Raw genomic sequence first — 13253 nt, forward strand, 5'->3', positions numbered from 1 at the left:
AGAGTATTTCAAGAGTATAAGAGGAGTTTAAGATATGATTTAACATTGCAATAATTCACAGCATAAATCATGTATGATGCTTACAGATATACAGTTTACAGATAAGGATTGACCTGGATATATTGTATATAGATTAAAGATGTATTCTGGGGGGAAATATGTTTTATGCCTTCCTGTGCACTCAAAATGACTGCCTGCATACTCACCCCCCTCCCCCCACTGCTGATGCTGTCAAGTCTTCCACTCCCTGCTGTCATCTTCTTTTAATTACATTTTATGTCAGCAAGGACTGACCAGTCCAGTGGACAAGAAAAGTCATTGGAAAGAAGGAGAAGAAGAGACCAGAAGACTTGACAACAGCAGCAGTGGGGGAGCTGTAGAGGTGAGTATACAGGTGGCATGTAACAGATTTTTCTCCACCTGCATTAATAAGAATGACCATAGGGTTTTGTCAATCTTCTTTTCTCAGACTCTGGGATAGTGTTCCCCAACTCCCTCACTCACAGGTGATATAATTAGTCAGTGCATTACGTATTGCCACAGGGGTTCTTTGCATAGGATATCCTCAAAACTTGCCCTGTTAGTGGGCCATGAGGACTGGAGTTGGGGAACACTACTCTAGGGGGCATATATATCTGCATTGTTATTATTATGTAACCAATACACATGTGGATGTTAGCCAAAAATATGCTGATGTATTTTGTAGTAAACAGGCACATTCACTTTACCGGACCAAACAGTCCACTAGTGACTATGTTCTCACTGTTTCTGAAAATATACTTTTATCTTGGACTCATGAGCATAGTTATTTTTATTCTATGCCACCATTGTAATAAAGTAAACATATTCTTTTTTTCTTTTGTTTTATTAGGCATAAACTGTATAAAATAAAAGTATATACATGTAAAAATGTAAACAACACAAAAGTATTGAAATGGTTTTCTATTCGTTTTGCACTTGATATGTACAGTTTGCTGAATGGTGTGGCTATGGTGACGCTTTGGGCCGGCATGGATGTGTTTTGCTTCCTTTATTTATATTGTATTTTATAATTTTCTGTGTGTCTATATTTTCATCAAACAATATGTCTCCCAAGAGGTCAGGGATGACTCACACAGTGGAAAACGGTAAAAACTGACATCTCCCAGTTCTTCTAAGGAGAAAACAGAAGCATTTTACTCTTAGGAGAAATTGCTGTGTGAGCCAGGCATCTAAACTTCCCCTGGGAGAATGCAGGAGAGTTCAAGCGGCAACACCAAAAGATTTAGCGTCACACTTGGAAACTGTTCTCAGTGTAAGGTTTTAATATGTCCATATTGTACCCTGGGCTTATGGGTGATCCATTGCCGATTGGAATGGACATACAGTATACTTTCTGTGCCACTAAGCTTCTTTTCTGGGATTTTGCCACAATTTGCACAAAATTACGGCATAGCGTCTGTGAAAGGGATTTTCTCCAGAGTACCCCTTTAAGCCGATTGTTTTCAGAACTGAGAAAACCCACCTATAATAACAAAAGTGGTGTATACTTATTGTTCTTTTTATCTTCAGTAGTAAACTTAGTAATGGAGCCTCATTAAAAAAAACTATCATGGAAAGAAGGATAGGACTTTCCTTATTTTTATTGTATCAGCACCTGTCATTACGTGCCCAATGCTTAATATATATTTCCACCAAACTAACACAAGCTAAAGAATAGTCCTTCTTTCTGCTGGATCCACTTCTGGCTTTGTCTCAAAAACTGCAGCGACCTTAGGGACTAATTGCATATTGCTAGGACTGGGACCTCCACCCATCCCTAGATCATTCGCTGAAGATATATTCTAGATCCCAGGTGATCAGGAACACCACCATACAGGTAAACTACCAAAAAGATTGCTGTATTCTTTTTTAAGGGTGCCCTCACACAGGACGGATGGCGCAGCACACTGATTGGCTGAGCAGGACGTGTACCTGGGAACCCCTGAAGCAAGCCGGATCACAGAGCAGGTAATGTATAAGCTCCAGCTGGCCGGGGGTTAATGGGGCGGTCTCCTGATATACTGACAGCGGGATGTCCATCCTGCTGCAAGTATGTCTGCCCATAGACATTACAGGGCAGGGATCCGTAGCGGATCTTGCTGCGAATTCGTAGCGAGAAATCCGCTGCGGATCCGTCCTGTGTGAAGGCACCCTTAACATCAGATGAGCCACCACTGAACATAATCTTAGGGCCCTATTCCACCGGACGATTATCGTTCAGATTATCGTTAAATCGTTTGAATCTAAACGATAATTGTTCGGTTGAAATGCAGTTAACGATTAACTACCAAACGAAAAATCGTTGATCGCTTAATAAGACCTATTTTTATCGTTGCTCGTTCGCAAAACGTTCGCAAATTGTTCGCATTGAATAAGATGTCATTCGGTCGTTCGCAGTAGATACGAACGCAATAGCGAAGAAATAGCAAAGAAAAAACTATCGCAAATACGATCATAAGTAACGATTATGGAAATGAGTGAACGTTTTCAGGTCTTTCGCAATAGCGGTCGTTTGAGATCGGTAATCGTTAACGATTATGCAAACGATAATCGTCCGGTGAAATAGGGCCCTTAATGCTGGTTTCACACATGACAGTTTTTTGGAAAGCAGAGTGGATCCAACAGGAAAGTTAAGTACAAATCCCCTCTTTATATTTTCTATCCCATTTGAATCCACTTTTGGCTTTGGCACAAAAAAAACACAGTGTCAGTTTTCTAAAAAACTGTGAACCCAGGATTAGGCAAATCCAAGTGACATGCCATAATATTCTAAGATTGCAAATATCAAAGCTTTTCTTTGTGATGATTTTGTGTGACTCTCACTAATGCAGAATATATAATACAACATCTATCAGGCCACATTGATGCTTGCAGATTAAACAAAGTCCTCTAGTCCTCTATACTGACAGGTTGGGCTTACAGTGAATATGGGGACACAGTGTACTACAAATTAGTTCCACTTGGCAATTCCACATGACATTAAATACCTAACAAAGACCCAATCACACAACCCTTTTAGTCTTTTTTGATCTCTCACTTACAACTGCAATTGTAACTCGGCTATGGAACATTTTGTGTTGTCTATTGTAATGCCTTGTACTTGCTTGGAAATCCTTACAATTTGTATGCAGAACAGAATAATTACAGAGGCTTTCTTCCTATTCTCATTCGCGCCTCTAAAGAGGTCACTGGATGTACAGCAACAGCTGCTGAAAGAGAGGAGGGATGATGTCAGGGAAAACATTTAAAGATCTATTGACATGTATCTTTAACAAGGTGATATGCAGACATCTATTTTTGACATTTTGATTTTCCTGTCCTCTTTACATTGGTTTTGTAAAGATTCAATAATGTTATCAATACATTACTGTGTGTAGTATACAACTTACACATACACTTGTATTTATACCAGTTTCTGTAATGATCAGTATGATCTATACAACTACATATATTACATATTAATATTAGTATACAACTTACACATACACTTGTATTTATACCAGTTTCAGTAATGATCAGTAATGATCTATATTACATTGGAAATCTAGTTGCATTAACAATATAAATTTCATACCGGGGTATTCACAACTGGTTACCTGTAGTCCAAACCCCTTGCTTTCCTGAGCTGAAGGGGAGCATATGTTTTCTTCCACCTTACTTTCTAAAAAATAAAAAATAAAGGAGAAGAAAGGAGGAAGAGTAGGACTCCAATTAGAGAAGACACCACCTTGGCTGTAGCTGTAATTAATTACACAGGCTGCAGAGCTACTATGGAATACGAGTACCTATCACTATATGGGCGGAATATTGGTTATACTGGTCTTAGATACAGTATATGTGGTCATGATGTGAATACAGTATTAGGCCCTTGTATAATGCTGCTATTAAGTGCAGGACTATACTAGGTTAGCTCTTTGACTGATGTACTGATAAATTCTTGTGATAGGTTTTTATTTGGCTTAACTTTGCTGGAACGTTTCTCAGATAGCTAACCACTCTGTTCAGCAGCTGCTGGAGTAGGTACTGAGCACCCTCTGTAGGTGCACCCCCTTGCCAAATTACCAGACCTGCCCCCTTAAAAAAAAGTGACATCTTGTGTACACTGCTTCTGGCCTCCACTAAGAAAAAGGAGAAATGTCATTGAGAGACTGACAGTTCTCCTAATCACTGCTGATTGAGTATAGCGCCACCGCCTCTGCTGTCCTGTGTAAGTGACTGGGGATGGCGGCAAAGCACTCACTGAGTTACACTAACAGCCGACATTCTAAGCCCCCAGCCAAGGGAAATCAAAGGCATAGTGATGATGGGGTCACAATTCTTCTAGTTGAAAACATCACTCTGCCCTGCTTGGGATGCTTATGATTGCTGAAATTGCCCACATTTATTACACTAACACCCCACCCCCCTTTGTTAATTTAGATAATTCCCAAATTACTGGCACAATTTTCTACAGAGACACCATTGTCTGACTGCAATGTAACCCCTTAATGCTCTGTGCCATATATGTATGATGCACAAGAGTAGCGCGGTTTGATGGGAGCTCAGGAGATGAGTTGAGTATTGCTGATCTCAGCAGCTGGCACTCACCAATACTGACTGACATCAGCTGTCATACTGACGTCAGTCATTTAAACACTTAAAGGCTGTGATTGATCACTAGCAATCAGCCTCAGTGACCTGTCACATCAGTGTTCCGTGCCCGATCTGCACCCTCACAACGTGATCACAGGGTGGTTATAATAGCAGTTGGAGGCCTTTACTAGGCCTCTGTCTCTGTTAACCTAGTCAACGTTTTTTGTTTTTTTTCTTCTTCAGTTTTGCTGTACATTTTGCTGTAAAATAAAATAAAAATCACTACAAAGTGCAAGTAGTCACACAAAAACCCCTCATACGTTTTGTAATTGTTATAGCATCTAGAACACAAGGAGCAAAATATGTAAATGCAAAAAAAAAACATAAATCAGCTGAATCTTTAAGGGGTTAAATAGAAAGTGTACTTTTAGCAGAACTCAATGTGAAATATTTGACCTTAAAAGTGCTTGACTGATCTTCATAAGAAACAAGTTGTTTCAGTTATTCCTCAACCTAGTTGAGATGTCTGAAGTGGATACAGTCTGGAGCCCTATAGTTACGTATCAGGATTTATTAAAATCTAGGTAAAGGCATTGAGGGGAATTTATCAATGATGCAGTCATGGATTTTTTTTTCTAAATTTATTACATAGATTTTTTTTCCCGATTCCTTGTTTTTCTTACTAAAGAAGGTTAAGATATGGAAATGAAAATGCAAGCGGGCACCTTCCACTTTTTCACTGTTTATGATGATATGATAATTACAATGTGTTATATGGTAATAAAGTTCTTGTGTTTCATTTCTTCAGTACAACAATGAACTGGAATGCATAAAATACAAGCTGTAATAAAAATAGAAAGTGGCAATAGCCTAAAGACATGTTATTCTATGAACACTTGGCAAACAGATAAAACAGTGTAAGGGAAACAGAAGAATTATGTGAGGAATGCTGATATGGATCCCTCTTCGTGGGAGCGGAGAGCGGCGGCAGCAGACAGGCGCGCGCTCTCCCATTCGCTCAAAGCAGCACACGGAGCACGGCGGGATTTCGCAGCGGAGAGCTCCACCGCGGAATTGCGCCGTGTTTGCTCAGTGTGAACCGGCCCTAAGGGTATGTGCACACTGAGCACTTCTCGAGGAATTGAAGCAGAAAGTTTTCAAGCATATTTCAAGCAGAATTTAAGCCCCCCATTGACTTCGGGTATGGTGAGGAATTGGAGAGGAATTTAAGCTTGAAATTCCTCCCATAATTTATGTACAGAGCAAAGTCCCATTGTATTCAATGGGTTTTCTGCTCTGTTGTTCACACTGCAGAATTTCCGAACAGAATTATCAGCTGTAGATCTGCTAGAGGAATCCTATAGAAGTCAATGGGGGGGCTTAAATTCTGCTTGAATTCTGCCTGAAAACTTTCTGTTTCAATTCCTCGAGAATTGCTCAGTGTGCATATACCCAAGGGTGGGTTCATACAGAGGAATGCTCGCAGATAAACTCAGCGGAATTCCGTCGGCTTCTGCACGCACGGCAATGTGCCTTTCCGCTGGCTCCATAAACACCATTCTATGGGCCGGCGTATTCCGCTATCCGCCGAAAGAAGTGACATGAATATCTCAATGAGAGATCAGTATACTTATACTAGAAGTCCCCCAGGGGGACTTCTAGTATAAGTGTAAAAGAAAAAAAAAAAAAGTGTTGTTATTAGTAAAAAGCCCCCTCCCCTAATAAAAGTCAGAATCACCCCCCTTTTCTCATGTTTTAAACAAAAGTAAATAAATAAATAAACATGTTTGCTATCGCCGCGTGTGTAATCGCCCGAACTATTAATTAATCACATTACTGATCTCGCACAGTAAACGGCGTAAGCGCAAAATAATCCCAAAGCGCAAAATTGAGCATTTTTGGTTGCATCAAATCCAGAAAAAATGCGAAAAATGCAAGTGCTATGGCCTTTTAAACACAAGGAGGAAAAAATGAAAACGCAAAAAGAGGTTAATAATGGACAGTGCTTTTTTTATGCATATAAGGCATGTCCAACTGCAAAGTCACAGTCGGGTAGGTGGCTGCCCGGGGGCCCATGACTCATAGGGGGCCCCAGTTACAGCTGCCTACCCTGCAGAAAGGAAAAGACAGCTTTGAGTGCATGGTCAGGGTTATACCCCCTACGCCAAGGAGGGCTTGGCCGCACCACAACTCCTGCTGGGAACTACAGCAAACTAATTGGGCTGGTCCGCCCCCTCCCCGCGCAGGACACTTACAGGCCGCACCCCTTTATACTCCTAGTGGCACGTCTGCTTCCCTGACTCCTTTCACTTTTCACACGCGCCGCATGACTGTTGCCCACCAGTTGTGGGCCAGCGCTGTGTGCTGGCCAGTCAATGTACATTCAGCAAAGTATTAGGAGTGCCTGCCAGATGCGGAGAGGAGGCAGATGGTAATGCCAGATGCGGAGAGGAGGATGCCAGGTATGGTAAGATGGTAATGCCAGATGTTATAGGCAGATGGTAATGCCAGATGTTATGGGTGGTAATGCCAGATGGTAGATGGTAATGCCAGTTGTTAAGTAGATGGTAAAGATGGTAATTAAATGTTAAGATGGAAGATGCAAGATGGTGATGCCGGATGTTTCAAATGTGCCAGATGGTAATTCCAGGTGGTGATGCCAGGTGGTGAAGATGTTGTTATAAATCTGTAGGAGCAGAGAGACACCAAACAATGATGGTAAGCAAAGAGGTGAAGGATACTTTATACTTCTATTACAGCTCACATCTCATGGCTCTTCATAGAGATGAAGAAATGAATAATTTCCTACACAATATTCTGGGACTAGAACTGAATAAGATGTAAAAATATCTTTACAAATTCTAGCAATACAGTAATGGCCGACATGTGGGGGACAACCAGCCATAACTTTAGAAGGTCCATTTCTGGGCACTCCATACGGTCTTCACCTCACTACTAATTCCTGCCTCTATATAGTCTATGGTGTATAGCAGCTTCTAATGGCCCCAGTGACGCTGCAGGCATACACAAAGGGCATTAGATTACATATAGCCATTGTGAACAGCACATTACAACACAGTATTAGGCCATTTTTGCATTAAACAACGGCCATTGTTGCAACCAGGGCAGTTTCTAGGTCATTTTGACAACAGGGCGGATCTTGAAAAAAGCGCCCCCCCCCCTCACTTAGTTCAGCCCTGGGGAAGGAAGGGGGGGCTTTTATCAAGATTTGGGTTATTAGAAAGAAGCAGTGTGTGTATTGCGGCATAGATCGGTGTTGCACCCCTGCCAAATAATGTTCCACTGAATACAAAATCATTATACAGTGACTCACAGGTGACGTCTTCTTTGATCTGACGGTCACGTTCCCTTTTCCTCTCCATCCGGCCCCGGCCTCCATGACGGTTTCTTGCAGCTACAATTCATCTCTTTAGGACCTGCCAGACAGACATCTCAGGCTCCGCACATTTCCAGCAACTTCCCCTTTTCCCACTTATAAAGTCCCAAACTATATGCTGGGAAAGCTGAATGACCTCTATTACACTGACATACAGAATGCTGGGAAAGCTGAATGATCTCTATTACACTGACATACAGGATGCTGGGAAAGCTGAATCACCTCTATTACACTGACATACAGGATGCTGGGAAAGCTGAATGACCTCTATTACACTGACATACAGGATGCTGGGAGAGCTGGATGACCTCCATTATACACTGACATACAGGATACTGGGAAAGCTGGGTGACCTCCATTATACACTGACATACAGGATACTGGGAAAGCTGGGTGACCTCCATTACACTGACATACAGGATACTGGGAAAGCTGGGTGACCTCCATTATACTGACATACAGGATGCTGGGAAAGCTGTATGACCTCCATTATACTGACATACAGGATGCTGGGAAAGCTGTGTGACCTCCATTACACTGACATACAGGATGCTGGGAAAGCTGGTGACCTCCATTATACACTGACATACAGGATACTGGGAAAGCTGTATGACCTCCATTATACACTGACATACAGGATGCTGGAAAAGCTGGTGACCTCCATTATACACTGACATACAGGATGCTGGGAAAGCTGGTGACCTCCATTATACACTGACATGCAGGATACTGGGAGAGCTGGGTGACCTCCATTACACTGACATACAGGATACTGGGAGAGCTGGGTGACCTCCATTATACACTGACATACAGGATACTGGGAGAGCTGGGTGACCTCCATTACACTGCCATACAGGATGCTGGGAGAGCTGGATGACATGATGTAAAATTTTGCGCGAGGGGCGGGGCTTATCATGGGGGCGGGGCATATCCGGGGGGGGGCTTTATCGGGACATATCGGGGCTCCCTCTGTGCAGGATCCCCCACCAGATACTCACTTCTCCCCCTGCTGCCTCCTGCTCCTCTTCTTCGTGAGTCCCGTCCTCTTCTGGCTTCCGGTGCAGGCAGCCACCTGTCATACACAGCCGCCTGCACAGGAAGCCTCTGGGTCTCTGCCCCGGCTGCTGTTTCCTTTACCTGTGCGTGCTGTATCCACAGCTAATGGTCTCTCTGGCCAGGGGATCTGGAACTTAGATTCCAGATCCTGGGGCCAGTCCTAATGATGCGGGGGCTGTGGGCCGGGTACTGTCGGGTGCCGCAGGGCGTCCCCTAGCTGTGGGCGCCCCGTGCGGTAGCCCGGCTCACCCGGCCCTAGAAACGGGCCTGGTTGCAACCTGCAACAAGGGACATTGTTTAATGACAAGGAGCGCTTGCACTGCCGCCAAAGGCCGTGAGGCCGCACAGAATAACTGACTGGTCTATTTTGTGTGGCTGTTATTCATTGAACAGCGGCCGCACAAGATACCCTGTACTCAAAATGTAAAGTACGGCTCTCGGCCATACTTTACATTGTGCTCTATGGCTGATTGGAGTGCGGGCACACCAGAATGTGCCTGCATTCCAATTCAAATAAAGTGATGCTCATCAGGCCGATACTGTAGTATTGGCCGGGTGAGCATCTCGGACGTTGGCCCTTGTCAAACAAAGGCCTTAAAGCGCAAACAAGTAACACTGTAACTGTGTAAGTGTAAGACAATGTGCTGGGCTTAAGCCCCTTTTACACGGGCCGATTATTGGCAAGAAGTGTTGCTAAAACATACGGCCAATAATCGGCAGGCGTAAAGGTTTCAGCGATCAGCTGAGGAGCGGGAAAACACCCACTCAGCGGCTGTTCGCATCTCTTGTGTGGGTGGTAAAATCTATTGCTGTCTTTGATATTTCTGAGCAGAAGGTAAGGGGGGCATTGTGTGGCATGACTACAGAAAGGATCTTGTATACTCACAGTAACTCTAGTCCATGATGGTAGGACGGCAGCAGCAGCAGAAGGATCTTATCCTAAGGAATAACAAGAAGAAAGCTGACATGAAGAATCTGTAAAGATCCCTGGGGAAGGAGTGCACTGACCGACTCTCCAGCAGGTGTTTCACATCTGGTGGCATCTTTGTGCAGCAGGATATGCCCCATGACTGGCACCACTAGATGGCACCTGTGTGTGCAGTGTGACAATCTGGGGGTTACTCACTCGCTGGGATCGCCATCTCCTGGGCCTGAGACGGTTGGCACATCACAAATTGCAGTCCAGTCAGTGCTGTATGCTTTATACTGACCTCAGTCAGCTTTATTTATCCGTTCAAAAAACACAAGACATAGGCAACACTGCCAATAAAATAAAACCTAGGCCGTCTAGCCACTGACTAACACCACAGCTTCCCTAGCTGTCACTTATGAGCCTAATGCTCAATATCACCATCACTGGTCTCACCCAGACTTCTTGTCTGCAGCTCCCACAGGCCTAGTACTGCCTGTGTTTTCCCACCCTGGGAGTCTTCACCTGGGAGCCATCACCTGGAAAGCTCTGGAGTCTTTAATAGAGCTCCACCAGGTGGTTTCAGAGCCTCATTAGCTTTAGGGCTGGAGCAGTGGCGGTCTTTGGCACCAAGCACCCCAAGCGATTGCTTGGGGCCCCCAACATCCAGGGGGGCCCCCACGCCCCGCTCTTGTGCTCAAGACTGCTGGACAGGGCCGCTGCCCCGTTCGCTGCTGCAATCTGAACTGTAACTATATGCACTCGTAATGAGCGCTCATAGTTACATGCAGCAGCACTGACAAGGCGGGAGACATTGGCTCCCTTCCTGTCAGTCACTCTTGTGGCCACAGGAAGGGTTTTCCCTGCGGTCACAAGGGGCAGCTTTGTCCTTGTGGTGCCGGCGCTCCAGTGACATCACTGGAGCATCGGCGCCAGGACAAGAGGAGTGCGGCCTCTTGTGATCGCAGGGAAAACCCTTCCTGCGGCCACAAGAGTGAAGAGAAGAGGAGATGCCCGGACCCAGGTGAGTATAAGTGTTTGTTTTATTGTGTTATATACTATATGGGAGGGGGAGCACACAGGGGTCTGTTTAACTGGGGGAGCGCACATCGGGGGTCTATATAAATGAGGGGAGCACACAGGGGGGCTATATAACAGGGGGAACACACAGGGGGGCTATAGACTACTGGGGCTTCACAGAGGGGTCTATATACTACTGGGGGCAGCACACAGGGGGTCTATATACTACTTGGGGCAGCAGAATGGGGTCTATATACAACTTGGAGAGCACACAGGAGGTCTATATCCAAGTGGGGGAGCACACAGGGTGCTATATACTACTGGGGGAGCACACAGGGGTCTATATACTACTGGTGGGGCACGCGGGGGGCTATATATAACTGGGGGAACACACAGGGGTCTATATACTACTGGGGAAAGCAAACAAGGGGTGTATACTACTGGGGGCAGGACACAAGGGGTATATACTATTGGGGGCAGCACACAAGGAGTATATATTACTGGGGGCAACACACAGCGGTCTATTGTTTTGGAAGGGGGGGGCCCAAACATAACTTCGCTTGGGGCCCCAGAAATGCCAAGACCGCCCCTGGGCTGGAGTGGAGTATCTGGACCAGGAGCTCCACCTGAACTCCAATTGCGACTCCAGAGGCATAGAACTGCCTCTTACAGCCCCACCATGCCACAGCAGATATACAGTGTGTGCAGACAGGTTTTATATCAGTGTCTTCTATTGGGGTAGTAAGATGTCTATATGGTGGTGTGATATATAATGTGTCTGTATGTTAGTGTATTGCATCTCTCTACTTACATAGCCAGCCTCCTCTCCCTCTTCAGAGCTAGACGCTTTTTCTTCTGCTCTCTGCGCTCCTTCTTTAGCTCCTTTTCAAAAACCTTTTCGGTCTCCTCTCTATTGTACATAAAACAAATATCAAGTTATATATAACTATATAAAGCCTGGGAGACATTATCCTTATTGTCAATGTAAGAGGATCAAACAGTGTGATAACTGATAGAAAATGAAAGGGTCTTACCTGAGTATCTTACTATCTTACTGAGTAGGATAACATAACATAAATGGAATCTACAGAAAACATTCAGATGTTTTTTTTTTTTCTTCTGCAAGGAAGACTCTACCATACCTGAAAGCATGAGGGGCCGAACGCACCTAGGAGAGCCATCTGCAAGAGAAGCCAGAAGAAGAAACATATTGACAAGTCTTTCAGAACTAGTGATACATAGAACTACCCACACTACCCAGGATCCTCAGCTGATAAAAAAAAAAAACAGAGATAAGATTTACTAAGATGTTCAATATAAGTAAAACACCCAATCCCTCCCCCATGTTGGTTGTACAATCCTATTGTGTACAGGCTCGGACTGGGCCACCGGGGAGCCGGGGGATTCCCCGGTGGGCCCCGCCTCCTCCCCCCTCCTTTCTCCTTGCTGGGCCCTGTCCCTGAGCCAGAGAGGGGCCTACCATTTGGTAGGGAGCGCAAGGGGGCCCCTGCTTGTTCCCACACTGCTGAAAAGAACAGGCGGCATCAGGGCCGTTCTTAATGTAAACTAATCATGGGCCCTCCCTCCCCCTGCACTCAGTGTGTCCATGCTCCCAGCCTCGGCCCTGCTCTCTTCCTACCTGTCATGAGGAAGATGCGGAGAGCAGCAGCAGCAGCAGCAGGGCCCTCCATCCTCCCTCCCCTCTGCAGTCATGTGACTCTCCTGTTGCTATGTGTGCAGTCGGTGCACAGGAGAAGGGGGAGAGGCTGCCGGATGCCGGGCCTGCCTGGGAGAAGAGGAGGGAAAGATGGAGACTCCATGGAGCTTCCTGCCCTGCTGAACATGTGAGTTTGTTAACTGTATATTTGTCTGTCTTTGTAATCTGTGTGTGTTTGTACATCTGTGTCATGTGTTTATGCATGCGTGTGTGCGTGTGTGTGTGTGCATCTATCATGTATATAGTGTATATTATGTAATGTAGTACTATAGATATTTTACTGTATATATATAATCTGCATGCTTTTGTATCTGTGTATATATGTTTGTGTGTCTGTCATGTGTCTGTGTGTGTGTTAGTATGATTAGATGTAGGTATATATGTAAGGTGTGTTGTGTCTATTTGTGTGTGTGTTAGTATGATTAGATGTAGGTATATATGTAAGGTGTGTGTGTGTGTGTGTGTGTGTGTGTGTGTTAGTATGATTAGATGTAGGTATATATGTAAGGTGTGTTGTGCATATTTGTGTATGTCTGCAATATGTCATTTTGTGTGTATAT

Source organism: Dendropsophus ebraccatus, chromosome 2 (assembly GCF_027789765.1).
Source record: "Dendropsophus ebraccatus isolate aDenEbr1 chromosome 2, aDenEbr1.pat, whole genome shotgun sequence".
NCBI lineage: Eukaryota > Metazoa > Chordata > Amphibia > Anura > Hylidae > Dendropsophus > Dendropsophus ebraccatus.